Raw genomic sequence first — 25,523 nt, forward strand, 5'->3', positions numbered from 1 at the left:
CTGAGCTGTGCTTCGGTAGATTGGTCATCGATAGAAGACCGGTTTGCCCTTTATGGATCTCTGGTCCTCTGAAGACTTTCTAGTGGTGAACTGGAGCGTGGCAGAATGGATACTCTGTCCGTCCTCTCCTAGCCAACGTTTAGTGGGCGGAAAGGGTAGCACTTCTTTCGTGAATAAGAGTTCAAAGTTCATACCAAGTTGCCATGCTATATGCTCATGCTATATTCTGGCTGGTATAGTTGAAATTCATCCTTCCGACATGTAGGTCATCACCTTCACATTGGAATTCGATGCTAATTTCATTAGATTCTCTAAGGTTGGCTTAGTTCTGTAGGTGGTCTATGTCCTTTCAATGTGGGGATCTCAAGTCCACACGTCCTTGGAACAGCTTATTATCTGAGCCCTTTTAACGTAGGATTGTCACCCTAATGTCCTCGGAACAGAAAGTTACATTTTCGTCAAGGGTTTTATATAGGAGGGGAGAGAAGGGTGTGTTTCATAGTTTATAACCAATGTCTCTTTACATGGGCGGGCCACTGAGTGAGCAGAGCTTTAACCTTATGAAAACCCAATTCTCTCATTTGGAAGCTAAAATTACATTTCATCTTTTCATTAATAGTTTCATATTTAAACATTTAAATTTCACAACAATTCCATGTGAATCTGTTAACGATTATGTGTAGACCTTCCAAGATACACTTTATGTCATCCTATCATTAGTAAGAATGTCTCAGACGCCAACGGATCTGACATCATATTCATTAAGTACCAACGCATATTTTCAACTGGTTGGATTACCGAAATATGGTTCCTTTCCCCCCACCTTTTGATGTTCCCAGACTCTATCTGTTTAACAAAGGCTTTCCAAGAGTCCTTCTGTAGAGTCAAGAGAGAGGAAAGGGAGAAAGGTATTTATGGAGGGGATCATAAACCTCACCCACAGGCCAACGTCATGACAACTGTATGGACAGAGACAGAAAAAGACTGCTTGTCTGTAGGCCTCTGTTTCCATACCTGTGTGTGCTGTGCACGATGGACACACGTACCCATGTGTGTTTGTAAATGTAGTTAGCTAGTCAAATCAAATCAAATCAATCAGTTAGTGTGTTAGCTAGTGTGACTGTATGTGTGTCTCTCTGTTAAATCACCACACAATTAGCTCTTTTATAGGCTTGGTGCAGTCTGCTCCCAATGAAAGGATCAGTTATATCAGCACTGAATACTGGACTGTATTTAGGAGCTGTGCTGCCAGGGCTCTGCTAGCTCAAACCAACATCTTAGGAAAGAGATGCCTGGGCTGCTCTGCTAGCTCAAACCAACAGCTTAGGAAAGAGATGCCTGGGTTGCTCTGCTAGCTCAAACCAACAGCTTAGGAAAGAGATGCCTGGGCTGCTCTGATAGCTCAAACCAACATCTTAGGAAAGAGATGCCTGGGCTGCTCTGATAGCTCAAACCAACATCTTAGGAAAGAGATGCCTGGGCTGCTCTGCTAGCTCAAACCAACATCTTAGGAAAGAGATGCCTGGACTGCTCTGCTAGCTCAAACCAACATCTTAGGAAAGAGATGCCTGGACTGCTCTGCTAGCTCAAACCAACATCTTAGGAAAGAGATGCTTGGGCTGCTCTGCTAGCTCAAACCAACATCTTAGGAAAGAGATGCCTGGGTTGCTCTGCTAGCTCAAACCAACATCTTAGGAAAGAGATGCTTGGGCTGCTCTGCTAGCTCAAACCAACATCTTAGGAAAGAGATGCCTGGGTTGCTCTGCTAGCTCAAACCAACATCTTAGGAAAGAGATGCTTGGGCTGCTCTGCTAGCTCAAACCAACATCTTAGGAAAGAGATGCCTGGGCTGCTCTGCTAGCTCAAACCAACATCTTAGGAAAGAGATGCTTGGGCTGCTCTGCTAGCTTTATTTCACCTTTATTTAACCAGGTAGGCAAGTAGAGAACAAGTTCTCATTTACAATTGTGAACTGACTTAAACCAAGTATATACCAAGTATAGACTAGTATATACAATACGACTATTATATACTGTACATGACTACTATATGAGAATTATGAACTGTACATGACTACTACATGACTAGTATATACTATATGACTATTATATACTGTACGTGACTATTATATGACTAGTATATACTATATGACTATTATATACTGTACATGACTACTAAATGACTATTATATACTGTACATGACTATTATATGACTAGTATATACTATATGACTATTATATACTGTACATGACTACTAAATGACTATTATATACTGTACATGACTATTATATGACTAGTATATACTATATGACTAGTATATACTGTACATGACTACTAAATGACTTGTGCCATACATGACTATTATATGACTAGTATTTACTATATGACTATTATATACTGTACATGACTACTAAATGACTTGTGCCATACATGACTATTATGTACTGTACATCACTATTATATACTGTGCATGACTACTATATGACTATTATACACTGTGCATGACTGTTATATGACTATTATATACTGTGCATGACTGTTATATGACTATTATATACTGTGCATGACTACTATATGACTATTATATACTGTGCATGACTACTATATGACTATTATATACTGTGCATGACTACTATATGACTATTATATACTGTGCATGACTACTATATGACTATTATATACTGTGCATGACTACTATATGACTGTTATATACTGTGCATGACTACTATATGACTATTATATACTGTGCATGACTACTATATGACTATTATATACTGTGCATGACTACTATATGACTATTATATACTGTGCATGACTACTATATGACTATTATATACTGTGCATGACTACTATATGACTATTATATACTGTGCATGACTACTATATGACTATTATATACTGTGCATGACTACTATATGACTATTATATACTGTGCATGACTACTATATGACTATTATATACTGTGCATGACTACTATATGACTATTATATACTGTGCATGACTACTATATGACTATTATATACTGTGCATGACTACTATATGACTATTATATACTGTGCATGACTACTATATGACTATTATATACTGTGCATGACTACTATATGACTATTATATACTGTGCATGACTACTATATGACTATTATATACTGTGCATGACTACTATATGACTATTATATACTGTGCATGACTACTATATGACTATTATATACTGTGCATGACTACTATATGATTATTATATACTGTGCATGACTACTATATGATTATTATATACTGTGCATGACTACTATATGATTATTATATACTGTGCATGACTACTATATGACTATTATATACTGTGCATGACTACTATATGACTATTATATACTGTGCATGACTACTATATGACTATTATATACTGTGCATGACTACTATATGATTATTATATACTGTGCATGACTACTATATGATTATTATATACTGTGCATGACTACTATATGATTATTATATACTGTGCATGACTACTATATGACTATTATATACTGTGCATGACTACTATATGATTATTATATACTGTGCATGACTACTATATGATTATTATATACTGTGCATGACTACTATATGACTATTATATACTGTGCATGACTACTATATGACTATTATATACTGTGCATGACTACTATATGATTATTATATACTGTGCATGACTACTATATGATTATTATATACTGTGCATGACTACTATATGATTATTATATACTGTGCATGACTACTATATGACTATTATATACTGTGCATGACTACTATATGATTATTATATACTGTGCATGACTACTATATGATTATTATATACTGTGCATGACTACTATATGATTATTATATAATGTGCATGACTACTATATGACTATTATATACTGTGCATGACTACTATATGATTATTATATACTGTGCATGACTACTATATGACTATTATATACTGTGCATGACTACTATATGATTATTATATACTTTGCATGACTACTATATGATTATTATATACTGTGCATGACTACTATATGACTATTATATACTGTGCATGACTACTATATGATTATTATATACTGTGCATGACTGTTATATACTGTGCATGACTACTATATGATTATTATATACTGTGCATGACTACTATATGACTATTATATACTGTGCATGACTACTATATGATTATTATATACTGTGCATGACTACTATATGACTATTATATACTGTGCATGACTACTATATGATTATTATATACTGTGCATGACTACTATATGATTATTATATACTGTGCATGACTACTATATGACTATTATATACTGTGCATGACTACTATATGATTATTATATACTGTGCATGACTACTATATGATTATTATATACTGTGCATGACTACTATATGATTATTATATACTGTGCATGACTGTTATATACTGTACATTTATTTAACCTTTATTTTTACAGGTTTTTCTCATTTTCTCTTTTCCAAGAGAGACCTGATCCAATAGCAGTAAAGGGAACAACGTTTCAGACAAAACAACTTACAGACACTAACACAACATTAAATAACACCATAGACACACATACATTACAACTATTACATATTACGTTAAAAACACCAAAGTCTTGACTAAAAACAGCTGTCCTAAAGACATTTACACTCTTCTATGATATACAGTATACATTGATCAAGTGTTTAAACTCCACCAACGAAACTAGATCATCAAATTTAAAATGTTCCTGAGAGAATTCCAGGACCACGGAGCTAAGTAACTAGACCTATTTCTACTATGACCTGTTCTAATTTTTGGTACTGTTAGAAGCAAATGTATATTTCTTTACTGACCTGACTAAAAAAGAACAGAGAGAAAATGGTATTTTATCCAATATAGCCTTATAAATCAGTGTATACCAGTGATTAAGCCTCCGCAAGGTCAATGACATCCAGCCAACAACAGCGCCAGAGATCACAACGATGTGTTAGACGTTTTGGATTTGAAATTAACCTGAGGGCTGCATGGTACACTGAATCAAGTGCTCTCAGGGTAGTGGTTGAGACCTGCGTATATATAACATCACTAAAATCTAAAACTGCCAGTAATGTGCATTGTACCAGCTCCTTCCTGGCCTCCAAAGAAAAACGAGCCTTATGCCGGTAATAAAAACCTATTCTCAGCTTGAGCTTCCTTATCAAGTTCTCTACATGCACAGTGAAGCTCAGCGTATCATCAACATACACACCCAAATATTAGTACACTTTATCTTGCTCTATAGTATGTCAAGCCAATGTAGCAATGGCATGATTAGTAACATGCCTGGCATTTGAAAATACCATGCATTTTGTTTTACCCAAATTTAGATCCAGCTTTAAATCATACAGATTCTGTTGTATGATGTTAAATGCTCTTTGGGCATTTTCAAAAGCTGAAGATAAACTACTACCACTTGAATAAAGAACAGTATCGTCTGCATAAAAATGAACATCCGCTGTTTCAATAAGATCCCCAATGTTGTTGATATACAAAATGAACAAAAGTGGGCCCAAAATAGAACCTTGCGGAACACCTAAGCACACCTCTATGGACTCAGATTTACAACCATCGCCATTACACATTGTGTATGATTTGATAGATAAATAATAAACCAGATGTATAAACCAGTATATAATTCTTTATAAACCAGATCATTTACATGACTGCTATATGACGAGTATATACTATATGACTATTATATACTGTACATGACTACTATATGACTAGTATATACTGTGCATGACTATTATATACTGTACATGACCCGTAGCACACGCCCACCCGTAGCACACGCTCCAGCAGGTATATTTCACTGGTCACCCCCAGAGCCAATTCTTCATTTGGCCACCTTTCCTTCCAGTTCTCTGCTGCCAATGACTGGAACTAATTGCAAAAATCACCTAAGCTGGAGACTCATATCTCCCTTACTAACTTTAAGCACCAGCTGTCAGAGCAGCTCACAGATCACTGCACCTGTACATAGCCTATGTGTAAATAGCCCATCCAACTACCTCATCCCCATATGGTTCTTTTTTTTCTTTTTTTTTCTCTCTACTTTCACATTCAGCTTCTGCACATCTATCACTCCAGTCTCTATCACTCCAGTGTTTAATTGCTAAATTGTCATTATTTCGCCACTATGGCCTATTTATTGCCTTTACCTCCCTAATCTTACCTCAGTTGCACACACATAGACTTTTTTCTATTGTATTATTTACTGTATGTTTTGTTTATTCCATATGTAACTCTGTGTTTTTGTTTGTGTCGCATTGCTTTGCTGTATTTTAATTAATTGATTTTATTTCACCTTTATTTAACCAGGTAGGCTAGTTGAGAACAACTTCTTATTTGCAACTGCGACCTGGCCAAGATAAAGCATAGCTGTCACGTTCGTCATAATGAGGAGACCAAGGCGCAGCATGATATGAATACATTCTTCTTTATTTAAACCAGGAACACTAATCAAACTAACGTGAAGCTATAACACGAGTGCTGACATGCAACTACACATAGACAATAACCCACAAAACCAAAATGGAAACCTAAATAGGATCCCAAATCAGAGACAACGATAAACAGCTGTCTCTGATTGGGAACCAATTCAGGCCACCATAGACCTACATATACCTAGACATATAAACAAAACATACAGTCAATAATTCAGTAGAAAAAAAGAAAAGAAAAAGTCTATATACAGTAAGTGAAAATGAGGTAAGATAAGGGAGTTAAGGCAATACATAGGCCATGGTGGCAAAGTAATTACAATATAGCAATTAAACATTGGAATGGTAGATGGGCAGAAGAGTAATGTGCAAGTAGAGATAATGGGGTGCAAAGGAGAAAGATAAATAAATAAATACAGTATGGGGATGAGGTAGTTGGATGGGCTGTTTACAGATGGGCTATGTGTAGGTGCAGTGATCTGTGTCACGAAAGCCCCATATACTACCCTAATTTGCTCCAGGGCCGCCGTAAAACAACACATTTCGAATCAAACCAAATTGTATTTGTCACATGCTTCGTAAACAACATGTGTAGACTAACATTAAAAAAAGGAATAAATACACAATGAGTAACAATAACTTTGCTACTATAGACAGTGCCTTCAGAAAGTATACACACCTCTTGACTTTTTCCACACCTTGTTGGTTTACAGCCTGAATTCAAAATGGATTAAATTGAGATTATGGGTCACTGGCCTACACCCAATACCCAATAATGGAGCCGAAGGAGATGGGCGTCGTTTTACGATCCCGTAACCAATTGTGTTATTGTGTATGTTTTTTCGCGTTATTTGTAACTTATTTTGTACATCATGTTTCTGCTACCTTGTCTTATGCCCGAAAATAGCTTCTTGATATCAGGGCAGCGATTACTCACCCTGTACTGGAGGAATTTTTCTTCTTCAATGAGTTGGTTGGGAAGGATTTACTCCAGACTCCCTACAAGGCCCTCATCCCCGTCATTCACAGGAGGAAAAGACGGAGGCATTGTGGACGACGCTCCGGGTGCCTTGTAAGGTTCCATCACCAAGAGGGTAACTTACCTTTAGCATCGGTCCTATTAGTCAACGTACAATCAATTGATAATAAAATAGACAAACTACGAGCACGTATATCCTACCAACGGGACATTAAAAACTGTAATATCTCCGAATTGTGGTTGAACGAGGACATGATTAACATACAGCTGGCGGGGTTTAAGATTTTTCTGCAGGATAGAACAGCGGTCTCTGGTAAGACAAGGTGGCCTATGCATATTTGTAAACAACAGCTGGTACAGAAAATCTAAGGAAGTCTCGAGGTTTTGTTAGTCTGAGGTAGAGTATCTCATGATAAGCTGTAGACCACACTATTTACCAAGATTTTACCATATTTTTCATAGTTGTTTACATACCAATCTGAGGTGCAGTTAACTCTAATGAACTTATCCTCTGCAACAGAAGTAACTCTGGGTCTTCCTTTCCTATGACAGTCCTCATGAGAGCCAGTTTCATCATAGTGCTTGATGGTTTTTGTGGCTGCACTTGAAGAAACTTTCAAAGTTCTTGAAATGTTCCGGATTGAGTGACCTTCATGTCTTAAAGTAATGATGGACTGTCGTTTCTCTTTGCTTATTTGAGCTGTTCTTTCCATAATATGGATTTGGTCTTTTACCAAATAGGGTTATCTTCTGTATACCACCCATACCTTGTCACAACACAACTGATTTGCTCAAACGCATTAAGAAGAAAATAAATTCTACAAATTAACTTTTAAGAATGCCCACCTGTAAATTGTAACGCATTCCAGGTGACTACCTCATTAAGCTGTTTGAGAGAATGCCAAGAGTGTGAAAAGCTGTCATGAAGGCAAAGGGTGGCTACTTTGAATAATCTCAAATGTTTAACACTTTTTTGGTTACTACATAATTACATATGTGTTATTTCATAGTTTTGAATTGTGTTCACTATTATTCTATAATGTAGAAAAAAATACAAAATAATGAAAAACCCTGGAATAAGTAGGTGTGTTCAAACTTTTGACTGGTACTGTACGTATATATTAATTACAAATGAAAAGCTGAAATGTTTTGAGTCAATAAGTATTCAACCCTTTTTTTATGGCAAATAAATAACTAAATAACTTCAGGAGTAACATGTGCTTAACAAGTCGCATAAGTTGCATGTTTAATTAACATTGTTTTTGATTGACTACCTCATCTCTGTACCCCATACAATTATCTGTAAGGTCCCTCAGTCAAGCAGTAAGTTTGGTAGAGAGGTTAACATTAAATTCTCTGGCAAGAGCTCTGGTCGATATTCCTTCAGTCAGCATGCCAATTGCATGCACCCTCAAAACTTGTGGCATAGCGTGTTTCAGTTCCCGCCAACATCCAGTAACATTGCTCAGCTATTGTAGAGGAGTGGGACAACATTCCACAGGCCACAATCAGCAGCCTGATCAACTCTATGCAAAGCAGATGTGTTGCTCTGCATGCGGAAAATGGTGGTCACACCAGATACTGACTGGTTGTCTGATCCACACATCTACCTTTTTTAAAGATATGACCAACAGATGCATATCTGTATTTCCACTCGTGTGAAATCTATAGATTACTGCCTAATGAATTTATTTCAATTGACTGATTTCTTATGTGAACTGTAACTCAGTAAAAACTTTGAAATTGTTGCATGCTGCATTTACATTTTTGTTCAGTATAGTTTCTCCATAATACTAACCTAAATTATAGAGTGGAAACCAGGAAGCTAAAGTAAACTAAAGTAAAACTGCAAAAAATGTGGCAAAGAAATTACATTTATGTCCTGAATACAAAGGTTTATGTTGTGTGCAAATGCAACACAACACATCACTGAGTACCGCTCTCCATATTATCAAGCATGGTGGTGGCTGCATCATGTTATGGGTATGTTTGTAATCGTTAAGGATTGAGGAGTTTTTCAGGATAAAAAAGGAACAGAATGGTGCTAAGCACAGGCAAAATCATAGAGGAAAACCTTGTTCAGTCTGCTTTCCACTGGGAGATCAATTCACCTTTTAGCAGGACAATAACCTAAAACACAAGGCCAAATCTACACTGGATTTGCTTACCAAGAAGACAGTGAATGTTCCTGAGTGGCCGAATTACAGTTCGGACTTAAATCTATTTGAAAACATATGGCAAGACCTGAAGATGGTTGTCTAGAAATGATCAACAACCAATTTGACAGAGCTTGAAGAACTTTGAAAATAATAATGGGCAAATGTTGCACAATCCAGGTGTGGAAAGTTCTTAGAGACGTACCCAGAAAAACTCACATCTGTGATTGCTGCCAAGGGTGCTCCTACAAATGATTGACACAGGGGTGTGAATACTTATTTAAATTAGATTTTTCTATATTACATTTTCAAAACATTTGCAGAGATCTCTAAGAACATGTTTTCACTTTGTGATTGCGGGGTATTGTGTGTAGATGGGTGAATGTTTTATTTATTTAATACATTTTTTAAATTCAGGCTGAAACACAACAAAATGTGGAATAAGTCAAGGGATATGAATGTTTTCTGAAGTAGTCTGTACACGGGGTACCAGTACTGAGTTAAAGTGACAATAAAACATACATACAGTGCATTTGAAAGTATTAAAACCCTTTGACTTTTTCCACATGTTGTTACGTTACAGCCTTATTCTAAAATGGATTAAATAGTTGTTTTCCCTTGTGAATCTAAACAAAATAACCCATAATGACAAAGCAAAAACAGGTTTTTAGAAATTGTATCAAATCTATTAAAAATAAAAAACTTAAAAATGACATTTACATAGGTATTCAAACCCTTTCATTAGTACTTTGTTGAAGCACCTTTGGCAGGGATTACAACCTCGAGTCTTCTTGGGTATGATGCTACGAGCTTGCACTGTATATATATATATTTTTTTCTTTTTTCATTTTTTCTTTTGTATGTGGCAGTGCAGTGGAAAGGAGACGAGGAGAGGATGCTACTTGTACACTATTTAAATGTACCCTATGAGTCCACAGCCTGTAACCACCAGGCCTTCTCCCAGCAGCATAGATCCCTTCCACACACAGCCAGAGCCAGGGACTGAGGTTGGTAGGAGAGACTGAATGAATGGTGATTCAGAGCCAAACCACCGACTCTCAGTGACTGTGTCAATGGTTTGATTCACTGGTTGCCATTTGACTCCCCACGGGAACTGAGAGGGCTGTCATACCGCAATATAAAACCTCTATATCATATTATGTGTTCTTCTCTGAAATCAATAATTACATTATGATTCATTATTCAATTTCCCCGTCATACTGATTCTATCTACATTTAATACTGTACACAGATCCCAATATAACCCTCATGTGAAACTGAATGAAAAGTACATTACAAGATAACATCTATTCCTACTTCTGAAACCAGGGCCCATATTCATAAAATGTCTCAGAGTAGGGCTACTGATCCAGGATCAGTTCCACATTATTCATTATGATATTAAGGGCAAAATTGACCCTAGATCAGCACTCCTACTCTGAGACGCTTTGTGAATAAGTTGGCAACTGAGCAAACCTTCAAGTCTTGTCTTAATTTTGGGTCTGAAGTGCAACAAACTGCCACTGTATTGCAGTCAGGAAATGATGTGCCTTTTTACTTTCTGGCAGGTCTCATCTCAGCGGAGATGTCATAGCCTGTCCAATACAGAGGGAAGTATTAAACTGTGGTGTGACAGTTTAGAGGAGTTTAGCCATGTTCCTGTCATCTCTGACTAATGGTGTTGTGTACGAATAGTTACGTACAACTGTGGGTTCTGTCTTGCTGTTACTGCTGTTACTGGCTAATGTTTCTGACGTTCTTCCTGTGTTCGTATAACTAAGAGGGATTAGTTTGTTCCTTTGAAGCAGGAAAGCTAGATTTAATCCATCCTACCTTACAAATGTTTATACGGAATCTTTGTTTAAGCATTTGCTAAATAGGAATCATTACGTGATCAATATGAAAATAGTGTTTATAAACACTTGTATACAAATGTAGAAGAAAAAAAAGAACCAGAAGGGCACCGACCGGATAAAACATATTCTGATCTGACTAAGCTATGATAAGTAGTGTATTTCCTCTTTTAGAGGACTTGCAGAAGAGGGAGCGACAGAAAAGAGACAGAGCTGAGGTGGCGAGCCGGGCGGGTGATGATCAGAGGGGAACACCTCTTGTGTTAATCTCTGAGTAGCATCTGGTTGTGACATGGAAACGGCTACCCCTGTGAGAAAGGCTTCCTGGCTACAGGGTATTTTTGGCTGAGCAGCATGGGGCTGTGCACTGTGTACTGTGGTTGGGAGGAGAAGGGATGTGTGTGTCTGTGTCTGTGTCTGTGTGTGTGTGTGTGTGTGTGTGGGGGGGGGGGGGGTTTGCAGGGTATCATTTATTCTAAATACTGACCCATTTCTGGCCCATTCCCAGACAGCAGTCACAGTTATCCTGGTGAAATAACATGTCCTTGTCAAACAGAGATGAGATTGGAAGGAACAAGTTGGGGAGGTGGGAAGGGTGTGGAAAGGGCCTCTGACAGCCTTCTGTTTCTTCTCTGCAGAAGACAGTATCTTTGTGAAGTGTGAAGTATTTGAAGTTGGATTTTTGTGGCATTCTCACCTGTGGCTCTGAGGTGTTGTTGCTGTGCTAAGATGTCTCTGTACGTTACTCCGTGCAGGCTGTAGACTACTCCATGCAGTCTGTAGACTACTCCATGCAGTCTGTAGACTACTCCATGCAGTCTGTAGACTACTCCATGCAGTTTGTAGTCTACTCCATGCTGTCTGTAGACTACTCCGTGCAGTCTGTAGACTACTCCGTGCAGTCTGTAGACTACTCCATGCTGTCTGTAGACTACTCCATGCTGTCTGTAGACTACTCCATGCTGTCTGTAGGTTACTCCATGCTGTCTGTAGACTACTCCATGCTGTCTGTAGACTACTCCATGCTGTCTGTAGGTTACTCTATGCTGTCTGTAGGTTACACCATGCTGTCCGTAGGTTACTCCATGCTATCTGTAGGTTACTCCATGCTGTCCGTAGGTTACTCCATGCTGTCTGTAGGTTACTCCATGCTGTCCGTAGGTTACTCCATGCTGTCTGTAGACTACTCCATGCTGTCCGTAGGTTACTCCATGCTGTACGTAGGTTGCTCCATGCTATCTGTAGACTACTCCATGCTGTCTGTAGGTTGCTCCATGCTATCTGTAGACTACTCCATGCTGTCTGTAGACTACTCCATGCTGTCCGTAGGTTACTCCATGTCCGTAGGTTACCCCATGCTGTCTGTAGGTTACTCCATGCTGTCTGTAAACTCTATCGTGCTGTCTGTAGGTTACTTCATGCTGTCTGTAGGTTACTCCATGCTGTCTGTAGGTTACTCCATGCTGTCTGTAGACTACTCCATGCTGTCTGTAGGCTACTCCATGCTGTCTGTAGACTACTTCATGCTGTCTGTAGACTACTCCATGCTGTCTGTAGGTTACTCCATACCGTCTGTAGACTACTCCATGCTATCTATAGGTTACTCCAAACTGTTTGTAGACTACTCCATGCTGTCTGTAGACTACTCTATGCTGTCTGTAGACTACTCTATGCTGTCTAGATTACACCATGCTGTTCGTAGGTTACTCCATTCTGTCTGTAGAGTACTCCATTCTGTCTGTGGGCTACTTCATGCTGTCTGTAGGCTACTCCATGCTGTCTGTGGGCTACTTCATGCTATCTGTAGGCTACTCCATGCTGTCTGTAGGTAACTCCATGCTGTCTGTGGGCTACTTCATGCTATCTGTAGGCTACTCCATGCTGTCTGTAGGTTACTCCATACTGTCTGTAGACTACTCCATTCTGTCTGTGGGCTACTTCATGCTATCTGTAGGCTACTCCATGCTGTCTGTAGGTTACTCCATACTGTCTGTAGACTACTCCATTCTGTCTGTGGGCTACTTCATGCTATCTGTAGATTACACCATGCTGTTCGTAGGTTACTCTATCCTGTCTGTAGACTACTTCATGGTGTCCGTAGGTTACTCCATGTCCGTAGGTTACCCCATGCTGTCTGTAGGTTACTTCATGCTGTCTGTAGGTTACTCCATGCTGTCTGTAGGTTACTCCATGCTGTCTGTAGGTTACTCCATGCTGTCTGTAGACTACTCCATGCTGTCTGTAGGTTACTCCATGCTGTCTGTAGACGACTCCATGCTATCTATAGGTTACTCTAAACTGTCTGTAGACTACTCCATGCTGTCTGTAGACTACTTCATGCTGTCTGTAGGTTACTCCATGCTGTCTGTAGGCTACTCCATGCTGTCTGTAGGTTACTCCATGCTGTCTGTAGACGACTCCATGCTATCTATAGGTTACTCCAAACTGTCTGTAGACTACTCCATGCTGTCTGTAGACTACTCTATGCTGTCTGTAGGCTACTCCATGCTGTCTGTAGGTTACTCCATGCTGTCTGTAGACGACTCCATGCTATCTATAGGTTACTCCAAACTGTCTGTAGACTACTCCATGCTGTCTGTAGACTACTCCATGCTGTCTGTAGACTACTCTATGCTGTCTGTAGATTACACCATGCTGTTCGTAGGTTTCTCTATTCTGTCTGTAGACTACTCCATGCTGTCTGTAGGTTACTCCATGCTGTCTATAGGTTACACCATGCTGTTCATAGGTTACTCTATGCTGTCTGTAGACTACTTCATGCTGTCTGTACACTACTCCATGTTGTCTGTAGGTTACTCCATACTCTGTAGGTTACTCCATGCTGTCTGTAGGCTCTATCCTTGGTATCCTGATTGTTTTCCTTCTGCCTAGATCTCTGGACGTCTATAATTGCATTAACAACAATTTCTGCATTCCAGTATGCAGCTCAATGTACAAACCCTATTACAGTGTTTGACTGTGTGTGTGAGTGTGTGTGTGTGTGTGTGTGTGTGTGTGTGTGTGTGTGTGTGTGTGTGTGTGTGTGTGTGTGTGTGTGTGTGTGTGTGTGTGTGTGTGTGTGTGTGTGTGTGTGTGTGTGTGTGTGTGTGTGTGTGTACGCAAGTGCGTTACTTAATACATGAAGCTTGAAGCTAGAATGTACAAATATTTACCATACTGAGCACTGAGCAAGGTGCCGTGGTTACATACATGAACGCTAAGCAGTTGTCGGTCTGTAATGACTAAAAACAAGATCATGAACTCTACTAACCCTATAATAAACTCAGTAATCTCTATATATCAGTTATTCCTACAGTTTCGTCCTGGTCACTGACGTGTCATTCTCTATCTGGGCTTCCCTTCGGGAATGTACAGTGGCTTTTAATGTGAATCTGTCTGAACTGGTTTTGTAAAAAAAGGGGAAGTTCTACTGTGACATAAAAGCTCCAGGTGAGGTTGACCCCCTGGTTTCACTGCCTCAACCTAACCCCACCATCAGGTCCATCGCTGAGAGGGAGGAGGAGAGAGTGAGAGGAGGAGAGGGGGAGAGGAGGAGAGGGGGAGAGAAGGAGAGGGGGAGAGGAGGAGAGGAGGAGAGAAGGAGAGGGGAGAGGAGGAGAGGAGGAGAGAAGGAGAGGGGGAGAGGAGGAGAGGGAGAGAGAGAGAGAGAGAGAAAGAAAGAAAGTCAGAGAGAGGGTTAGAGAAAGGGCTCTTTGATGTCCCTCTGGCCCTCAGGTGATTCTCCCTCCCCTTAATTAGAGTTCCTGGGAGCTACTTTCCTCGGTGCCAGGCCCCAGCCTGATCCTACACTACCCTAGCCGCCATCTGGTCCGCTCTGCTCCTAAAAACGCTTTCTGTTCTGCTACACACTAAACACTTTATCTCAGTTACGCACTCCATTTCTCTATCTATACACAAAAGCACATAGTGTCACATTGACATACTTACCTAGACCTATACCCTATAGTAAGCACAACTTACAGAACTATAATTAAATTGTTCCTTTATTTAACTAGGCAAGTCAGTTAAGAACAAATTCTTATTTTCAATGACAGCCTAGGAACTGTGGGTTAACTGCCTAGTTCAGGGGCAGAATTACATATTTTTACCTTGTCAGCTCTGGGATTTGATCTTGCAACCTTTTGGTTACTAGACCAACGCTCTAACCACTAGGCTACCTGCTGCCCCAAATAATAGTGTTCTTCCTAAAACAATACATAACAAGCCACAATGCTTTCAATACAATCCATATTAGGAAGGTGTTCTTAATGTTTTGTACTCTCAGTGTATATTTTACACAGTCTGTGACTGGGTTCTTAGTGTAGCAGGACAATCTCAATTATGGATTCCCTCTACCTAGATTAGATATTATACAATAATATTGTCACTCCCACTCCTGCAGGCTAATGTACCATTAGTACATCAGTACTGAGTGTGCCCTCATTTGAGCTTCACTTGCTGATGAAGGAGCTTATTCAGTGTGTGTTCAGATCCTCATTGACCTGGAATCATCACCAGGTCTGAAGACTGCCAGATAACACATGAACTCATCCAGCATGACCTTCTAGCCTCAGGTTACATCTCATCTGAATGGGCGGCATGGCTGTGTGACACACACACAGACACACACTCAAAGGTTGCACACACACACACACACACACACACACACACACACACACACACACACACACACACACACACACACACACACACACACACACACACACACACACACACACACACACACACACACACACACACACACACACAGACATGCCTGCAAGATCGCACACACACACACAGGCATGCATGCACGCACGCACACACACACTGGCGTAAACACACACATACTAGCATACACACACACACACAGGCATGCAAACACACCCCTTTCCCTGTTTTCTGGCTTCCCATGAGAAACATGATGTACCGGATTTCTGGCGAATTAGTGCAGAATCCAGCGATCTTATCCAACAAATGGTGTAAGGCTTTGGCCAGCAGCACCAGCCTCCTATTAGATCCACACACTGGAGTCCTCTGTCCTCCTGTGTGATGTCCAACAGACTGGAGTCCTCTGTCCTCCTGTGTGATGTCCAACAGACTGGAGCCCTCTATCCTCCTGTGTGATGTCCAACAGACTGGAGTCCTCTGTCCTCTTGTGTGATGTCCAACAACTGGAGTCCTCTGTCCACCTGTGTGATGTCCAACAGACTGGAGTCCTCTGTCCTCCTGTGTGATGTTCAACAGACTGGAGTCCTCTGTCCTCCTGTGTGATGTCCAACCGAATGGAGCCCTCTGTCCTCCTGTGTGATGTCCAACAGAATGGAGCCCTCTGTCCTCCTGTGTGATGTCCAACAGAATGGGGCCCTCTGTCCTCCTGTGTGATGTCCAACAGAATGGGGCCTCTGTCCTCCTGGCCAACAGAATGGAGTCCTCTGTCCTCCTGTGTGATGTCCAACAGAATGGTGCCCTCTGTCCTCCTGTGTGATGGCCAACAGAATGGAGTCCTCTGTCCTCCTGTGTGATGTCCAACAGAATGGAGCCCTCTGTCCTCCTGTGTGATGTCCAACCGAATGGGGCCCTCTGTCCTCCTGTGTGATGTCCAACAGAATGGAGCCCTCTGTCCTCCTGTGTGATGTCCAACCGAATGGGGCCCTCTGTTCTCTTGTGTGATGTCCAACAGAATGGAGCCCTCTGTCCTCCTGTGTGATGTCCAACAGAATGGGGCCCTCTGTCCTCCTGTGTGATGTCCAACAGAATGGGGCCCTCTGTCCTCCTGTGTGATGTCCAACAGAATTGAGTCCTCTGTCCTCCTGTGTGATGTCCAACAGAATGGAGCCCTCTGTCCTCCTGTGTGATGTCCAACAGAATGGAGCCCTCTGTCCTCCTGTGTGATGTCCAACAGACTGGAGCCCTCTGTCCTCCTGTGTGATGTCCAACAGAATGGAGCCCTCTGTCCGCCTGTGTGATGTCCAACAGACTGGAGCCCTCTGTCCTCCTGTGTGATGTCCAACAGAATGGGGCCCTCTGTCCTCCTGTGTGATGTCCAACAGAATGGAGCCCTCTGTCCTCCTGTGTGATGTCCAACAGAATGGAGCCCTCTGTCCTCCTGTGTGATGTCCAACAGAATGGAGCCCTCTGTCCTCCTGTGTGATGTCCAACAGAATGGGGCCCTCTGTCCTCCTGTGTGATGTCCAACAGAATGGTGCCCTCTGTCCTCCTGTGTGATGGCCAACAGAATGGAGTCCTCTGTCCTCCTGTGTGATGTCCAACAGAATGGAGCCCTCTGTCCTCCTGTGTGATGTCCAACCGAATGGGGCCCTCTGTCCTCCTGTGTGATGTCCAACAGAATGGAGCCCTCTGTCCTCCTGTGTGATGTCCAACAGAATGGGGCCCTCTGTCCTCCTGTGTGATGTCCAACAGAATGGGGCCCTCTGTCCTCCTGTGTGATGTCCAACAGAATGGAGCCCTCTGTCCTCCTGTGTGATGTCCAACAGAATGGAGCCCTCTGTCCTCCTGTGTGATGTCCAACAGAATGGAGCCCTCTGTCCTCCTGTGTGATGTCCAACAGAGCCCTCTGTCCTCCTGTGTGATGAGCCCTCTGTCCTCCTGTGTGATGTCCAACAGAATGTCCTCCTGTGTGATGTCCAACAGAATGGAGCCCTCTGTCCTCCTGTGTGATGTCCAACAGACTGGAGCCCTCTGTCCTCCTGTGTGATGTCCAACAGAAGCCCTCTGTCCTCCTGTGTGATGTCCAACAGAATCTGTCCTCCTGTGTGATGTCCAACAGAATGGAGCCCTCTGTCCTCCTGTGTGATGTCCAACAGAATGGAGCCCTCTGTCCTCCTGTGTGATGTCCAAATGAATGGAGCCCTCTGTCCTCCTGTGTGATGTCCAACAGAATGGGGCCCTCTGTCCTCCTGTGTGATGTCCAACAGAATGGAGCCCTCTATCCTCCTGTGTGATGTCTAACAGAATGGAGTCCTCTGTCCTCCTGTGTGATGTCCAACAGAATGGAGCCCTCTGTCCTCCTGTGTGATGTCCAACAGAATGGAGCCCTCTATCCTCCTGTGTGATGTCCAACAGACTGGAGCACTCTGTCCTCCTGTGTGATGTCCAACAGAATGGAGCCCTCTGTCCTCCTGTGTGATGTCCAACAGAATGGAGCCCTCTGTCCTCCTGTGTGATGTCCAACAGAATAGAGCCCTCTGTCCTCCTGTGTGATGTCCAACAGAATGGAGCCCTCTGTCCTCCTGTGTGATGTCCAACAGAATGGAGCCCTCTGTCCTCCTGTGTGATGTCCAACAGAATGGGCCCTCTGTCCTCCTGTGTGATGTCCAACAGAATGGGGCCCTCTGTCCTCCTGTGTGATGTCCAACAGAATGGGGCCCTCTATCCTCCTGTGTGATGTCAACAGAATGGGGCCCTCTGTCCTCCTGTGTGATGTCCAACAGAATGGGGCCCTCTGTCCTCCTGTGTGATGTCCAACAGAATGGAGCCCTCTGTCCTCCTGTGTGATGTCCAACAGAATGGGGCCCTCTGTCCTCCTGTGTGATGTCCAACAGAATGGGGCCCTCTGTCCTCCTGTGTGATGTCCAACAGAATGGAGCCCTCTATCCTCCTGTGTGATGTCCAACAGACTGGAGCCCTCTGTCCTCCTGCGTGATGTCCAACAGAATGGAGCCCTCTGTCCTCCTGTGTGATGTCCAACAGAATGGAGCCCTCTGTCCTCCTGTGTGATGTCCAGCCCTCTGTCCTCCTGTGTGATGTCCAACAGAATGGAGCCCTCTGTCCTCCTGTGTGATGTCCAACAGAATGGGCCCTCTGTCCTCCTGTGTGATGTCCAACAGAATGGGGCCCTCTGTCCTCCTGTGTGATGTCCAACAGAATGGAGCCCTCTGTCCTCCTGTGTGATGTCCAACAGAATGGAGCCCTCTGTCCTCCTGTGTGATGTCCAACAGAATGGAGCCCTCTGTCCTCCTGTGTGATGTCCAACAGAATGGAGCCCTCTGTCCTCCTGTGTGATGTCCAACAGAATGGGGCCCTCTGTCCTCCTGTGTGATGTCCAACAGAATGGAGCCCTCTGTCCTCCTGTGTGATGTCCAACAGAATGGAGCCCTCTGTCCTCCTGTGTGATGTCCAACAGAATGGGGCCCTCTGTCCTCCTGTGTGATGTCCAACAGAATGGAGCCCTCTGTCCTCCTGTGTGATGTCCAACAGAATGGGGCCCTCTGTCCTCCTGTGTGATGTCCAACAGAATGGGGCCCTCTGTCCTCCTGTGTGATGTCCAACAGCCCTCTGTCCTCCTGTGTGATGTCCAACAGAATGGAGCCCTCTGTCCTCCTGTGTGATGTCCAACAGAATGGAGCCCTCTGTCCTCCTGTGTGATGTCCAACAGACTGGAGCCCTCTGTCCTCCTGTGTGATGTCCAACAGAATTGAGTCCTCTGTCCTCCTGTGTGATGTCCAACCTGTCCTCCTGTGTGATGTCCAACAGAATGGAGCCCTCTGTCCTCCTGTGTGATGTCCAACAGAATGGAGCCCTCCTGTCCTCCTGTGTGATGTCCAACAGAATGGGGCCCTCTGTCCTCCTGTGTGATGTCCAACAGAATGGAGCCCTCTGTCCTCCTGTGTGATGTCCAACAGAATGGAGCCCTCTGTCCTCCTGTGTGATGGAGCCCTCTGTCCTCCTGTGTGATGTCCAAATGAATGGGAGCCCTCTGTCCTCCTGTGTGATGTCCAACAGAATGGGGCCCTCTGTCCTCCTGTGTGATGTCCAACAGAATGGAATGTGTGATGTCTGTGTGAACAGAATGGAGCCCTCTGTCCTCCTGTGTGATGTCCAACAGAATGGAGCCCTCTGTCCTCCTGATGTGATGTCTGTGTGATGTCCAACAGAATGGAGCCCTCTGTCCTCCTGTGTGATGTCCAACAGAATGGAGCCCTCTGTCCTCCTGTGTGATGTCCAACAGAATGGAGCCCTCTGTCCTCCTGTGTGATGTCCAACAGTCTCTGTCCTGTGTGATGTCCAACAGAATGGAGCCCTCTGTCCTGTGTGATGTCCTGCCCTCTGTCCTCCTGTGTGATGTCCAACAGAATGGAGCCCTCTGTCCTCCTGTGTGATGTCCAACAGCCCTCTGTCCTCCTGTGTGATGTCCAACAGAATGGGGCCCTCTGTCCTCCTGTGTGATGTCCAACAGAATGGGGCCCTCTGTCCTCCTGTGTGATGTCCAACAGAATGGGGCCCTCTGTCCTCCTGTGTGATGTCCAACAGAATGGGGCCCTCTGTCCTCCTGTGTGATGTCCAACAGAATGGGGCCCTCTGTCCTCCTGTGTGATGTCCAACAGAATGGTGATGCCCTCTGTCCTCCTGTGTGATGTCCAACAGAATGGAGCCCTCTGTCCTCCTGTGTGATGTCCAACAGAATGGAGCCCTCTGTCCTCCTGTGTGATGTCCAACAGAATGGAGCCCTCTGTCCTCCTGTGTGATGTCCAACAGAATGGGGCCCTCTGTCCTCCTGTGTGATGTCCAACAGAATGGAGCCCTCTGTCCTCCTGTGTGATGTCCAACAGAATGGGGCCCTCTGTCCTCCTGTGTGATGTCCAACAGATGGGGCCCTCTGTCCTCCTGTGTGATGGAATGGGGCCCTCTGTCCTCCTGTGTGATGTCCAACAGATGGAGCCCTCTGTCCTCCTGTGTGATGTCCAACAGAATGGAGCCCTCTGTCCTCCTGTGTGATGTCCAACAGAATGGGGCCCTCTGTCCTCCTGTGTGATGTCCAACAGAATGGAGCCCTCTGTCCTCCTGTGTGATGTCCAACAGAATGGAGCCCTCTGTCCTCCTGTGTGATGTCCAACAGAATGGGGCCCTCTGTCCTCCTGTGTGATGTCCAACAGAATGGGGCCCTCTGTCCTCCTGTGTGATGTCTAACAGAATGGAGCCCTCTGTCCTCCTGTGTGATGTCCAACAGATGGGGTCTGTCCTCCTGTGTGATGTCCAACAGAATGGGGCCCTCTGTCCTCCTGTGTGATGTCCAACAGAATGGAGCCCTCTGTCCTCCTGTGTGATGTCCAACAGAATGGAGCCCTCTGTCCTCCTGTGTGATGTCCAACAGAATGGTCCAACAGAATGGGGCCCTCTGTCCTCCTGTGTGATGTCCAACAGAATGGAGTCCTCCTCTGTCCTCCTGTGTGATGTCCAACAGAATGGGGCCCTCTGTCCTCCTGTGTGATGTCCAACAGAATGGGGCCCTCTGTCCTCCTGTGTGATGTCCAACAGAATGGAGACCTCTGTCCTCCTGTGTGATGTCAAACAGAATGGAGCCCTCTGTCCTCCTGTGTGATGTCCTCTGTCCTGTGTGATGTCCAACAGAATGGAGCCCTCTGTCCTCCTGTGTGATGTCCAACAGAATGGAGCCCTCTGTCCTCCTGTGTGATGTCCAACAGAATGGAGCCCTCTGTCCTCCTGTGTGATGTCCAACAGAATGGGGCCCTCTGTCCTCCTGTGTGATGTCCAACAGAATGGGGCCCTCTGTCCTCCTGTGTGATGTCCAACAGAATGGGGCCCTCTATCCAACAGACCAGTGGGCTCACACTGGAGACTAGAAGGGGTACTGATTTTGGAATGGGATCAGTGAATGGAGCCAGTGTGCATGCATGTGGACATGACTGGTAGCCAGGACTGCTGGCTTCGTAATACAGGTAGGGTTGGTTTATATGGCCAGGACTTGTGTGTGTGTGTGTGTGTGTGTGTGTGTGTGTGTGTGTGTGTGTGTGTGTGTGTGTGTGTGTGTGTGTGTGTGTGTGTGTGTGTGTGTGTGTGTGTGTGTGCGTGCGTGCGTGCGTGCGTGCGTGCGTGTGTGCGTGTGTGTGTGTGTGTGTGTGTGTGCGCACGTGTGTGAGTGTGTGTGTGTCAAGCTGCAATCGATAAGGATGACTCCTCCTCTGATGTCTGGTCATCAAGGAGAGATATCTCTGTGGAGATCACATTACTAATAATATTTAATCAAATATATGCCATTTATCATCATCATGAACACATCATGCGATAAATTGACCCTGGCTAGATGGACTCAGAGTCTTACCTCTATGTCTCTGGATGGACTGTACTTCAGACAGAGAGAGGATGACTGACACCTGATCCGTGTAACATGAGCTAAATGTCACGTCAGCACCAGCAGCCACCGGCGGGCCAGCAGAGGATTAACTAGTGAATATTCCACACATGGAAACAGGAGGACATCTAACAAATGGACATTAGACTCACACACAGATACATAATGTATTGTAGTAGTGAACATCTCACTAAGGGAAACCATATCCCCCTAAATAGAAAGGATACTTGGCACCAAGTGACACACATATGTTTGGCTATTGAATAGCCATTTCACTGTTACAGAGTGGGGTCTGACTTTGCTTTTTAGAAGGAAAATAGTATCTGACAGATTTTTGACTGGCTTAAAATATACATACAATATCTGTCTAAATAATTCATACAAAACACATTTCAAGAAATCCCAGTTGATTAATTTCTGATTTAGAAAACAAATGGATCTATTATGGCCAAATATTTTAACAGTGAGGCACTTTAGGCCAACTTTTTCAGGATTGCATGAAGCAGGCTTAGAGAGTAATTTCCTGATTAAAACCAAGGCCCTGAATTAGCATGCAGTACAGTCAAGAGGACATTAGCTATGAGTTTTGTGCGGGTGCAGAGCTGCGGCTCGGTGTTTGTATGTTGTAATGTCTGGGGGTATTTGCCCCAACGCAAACAACCTTCTTTACTCTACGCTCTCGCAATGTTCCCAATTAACCGCTTACTGCTAATCTACCCAATTGTCATCTGAATTTTGTGTGACGTCAGTCGGACTGGCTGGATGTGTGTGTGTGTGTGTGTGTGTGTGTGTGTGAGAGAGAGAGAGAGAGAGAGAGAGAGAAGAGAGAGAGAGAGAGAGCAAAAAAGTGAGAGAAGCAGAAAGAGAGAAGCAGAAAGAGAGACCGTCTTAGCAGAGTGATTTTCTGTTCACGTGAGGAAAGGCAGGAGCCTCACAACATCATGCGTCTCCTTTTAGTCGCTCGGTGTGCCAGTCCGTCTCTCCCACAGAATAGAATGTGTTATCATCATCATCTCTGTCAACATGAGAGAACTGGACACACCTCTTCTCTTCACCAAACTTCTTCCATCCTATCCCTGTAGGCTATTGCTGGGTGAGTGAGACTAGGCTACTGTCTGTCATCTCATTCCAACACTACCCTCTTTCATCTCATAGACACAGTCCCATTACCACCACAGCCTAACTCTGTTGACAATATCTCCCTCTCATCCTATCTCTATTTTCTTCACAGCCCATCTAAAAACAAACAATACTGTCACAATGAATAAAAGACACCCGTATTTAAACGGCCCTCTCTCTCTCTGTTCTCTATTTTCTCTCTCTCTCACTCTCTGTTCTCTCTCTCTCTCCTCTCTATCTTTCTGTTCTCTCTCTCTCTCTCTGTTCTCTCTCTCTCTCCTCTCTATCTTTCTGTTCTCTCTCTCTCTCTCTCTCTCTCTCTCTGTTCTCTCTCTCTATCTCGTTGGAAATTAAATGTTATTTGTCACATGCACCGAATACAACAGGTGTAGACCTTACAGTGAAATACTTACTGACAAGCCCTTAACCAACAATGCAGTTTGAAGAAGAATACGTGTCAGAAAGTATTTACCAAAATAAAGAAGAAATGGACAAAGCAAATCTCTCTCTCTCTCTCTCACACACACACACACACACACACACACACACACACACACACACACACACACACACACACACACACACACACACACACACACACACACACACACACACACACACACACACACACACACATACATATACTCTGTATGTTCATAATCATTTCACAATCTGATTTATTGTACAAATTGAATTGAAATGTATATATATATATGTGTGTGTGTGTGTGTGTGTGTGTGTGTGTGTGTGTGTGTGTGTGTGTGTGTGTGTGTGTGTGTGTGTGTGTGTGTGTGTGTGTGTGTGTGTGTGTGTGTGTGTGTGTTATATTTCATAAGGCTTAGCCTATACATTCAGCGTTATCTTCTTGATGCTGAAACAAATTCCATCGCCAAATCTCATCTCACCATCTAGGAAAGAGACTAAACTTCCCTGATGTGAACAGACAGTTAATTTGGTGTTTACATGGCAACATGTGCCCGCATCATCCGCCAAATCAAACAATATTGAACACAGGCAAAGGTTATCCTTCTTACCCACAGCATGACACTCTCAATCAAACATTAGACACACAGAGAGACGATAACAATCATCATGCTTTCTCCATACCTTTCATTCAACCATTTCTCCTTATTCCAGTGGAAGATTCTCGTTGCGATACCCCGGTCTTCAAGCTCTGGACCGTAAGCACGAGTGTAAAAAGTGCGGTGAAGAAAGAGCATGTGTGTACTCACACAGGAAGAGGATCCTGCGAGCCCAGCCCGCCGCGGTGGTTTCTCCGCCTCTCCTCAACACTCACATAAAGGATGTGTTGTTACCTGATTCAGCATGCCCTTATAGCACAAGAAACACTACTGGCTTTCATACATTCATACAGTCCTATGCCAGAAAGAAAGTAGCTTAGTCTTATTCGACTGAATCTCCTAAGTGAGACATGTGGATCTGGATTCGTCTATTCCCAATTTTAGTTGTGCTGTAGCTTATATTATTTGGTCTTGTCTGGTTCTGAGATAGACTGGCAGTCCATATGAAAACATCGGGGAGATGAGAGTTGAGAAACTCCCCTAACGCACAGCATGCGTAAAAAGCGCAGCACGGTTCTGTCTTTTGGTCGAGTATGAACATATAGGCAAACGACTTTGGTGTTGAAATATCAAATGTACCATTGTTGGCTAATATGAAGAGGGAAATAAATGTTAGTCTAAAAATAAATGCCAGTCAATCCCGATTGATATCCTATTTCAATTTGAACTGCGTGACCGTTATTCTAAAAAGGTGCGTCTACACTGTAAAAAAAAAACACAAAAAAAACACAAGTCTAGTTGTTTCAACAATTT

At 43.2% G+C, this 25,523-nt stretch overlaps 1 protein-coding gene across 1 annotated transcript in view; it reads right to left on the minus strand.

Moving 5' to 3' along the window:
- LOC135548171 (chondroitin sulfate N-acetylgalactosaminyltransferase 1-like) overlaps positions 1–24,938 on the minus strand; it is a 58,868-nt gene extending 33,930 nt beyond the window's left edge. Inside the window, exon 1 of the mRNA XM_064977496.1 lies at positions 24,796–24,938. The gene's annotated coding sequence lies outside the window, so the exon portion shown is untranslated. The remainder of the gene's footprint in view (positions 1–24,795) is intronic.
- Positions 24,939–25,523: the final 585 nt, after the last annotated feature.

This window comes from Oncorhynchus masou, chromosome 11 (genome assembly GCF_036934945.1).
Source record: "Oncorhynchus masou masou isolate Uvic2021 chromosome 11, UVic_Omas_1.1, whole genome shotgun sequence".
In the NCBI taxonomy this organism is placed as follows: domain Eukaryota; kingdom Metazoa; phylum Chordata; class Actinopteri; order Salmoniformes; family Salmonidae; genus Oncorhynchus; species Oncorhynchus masou.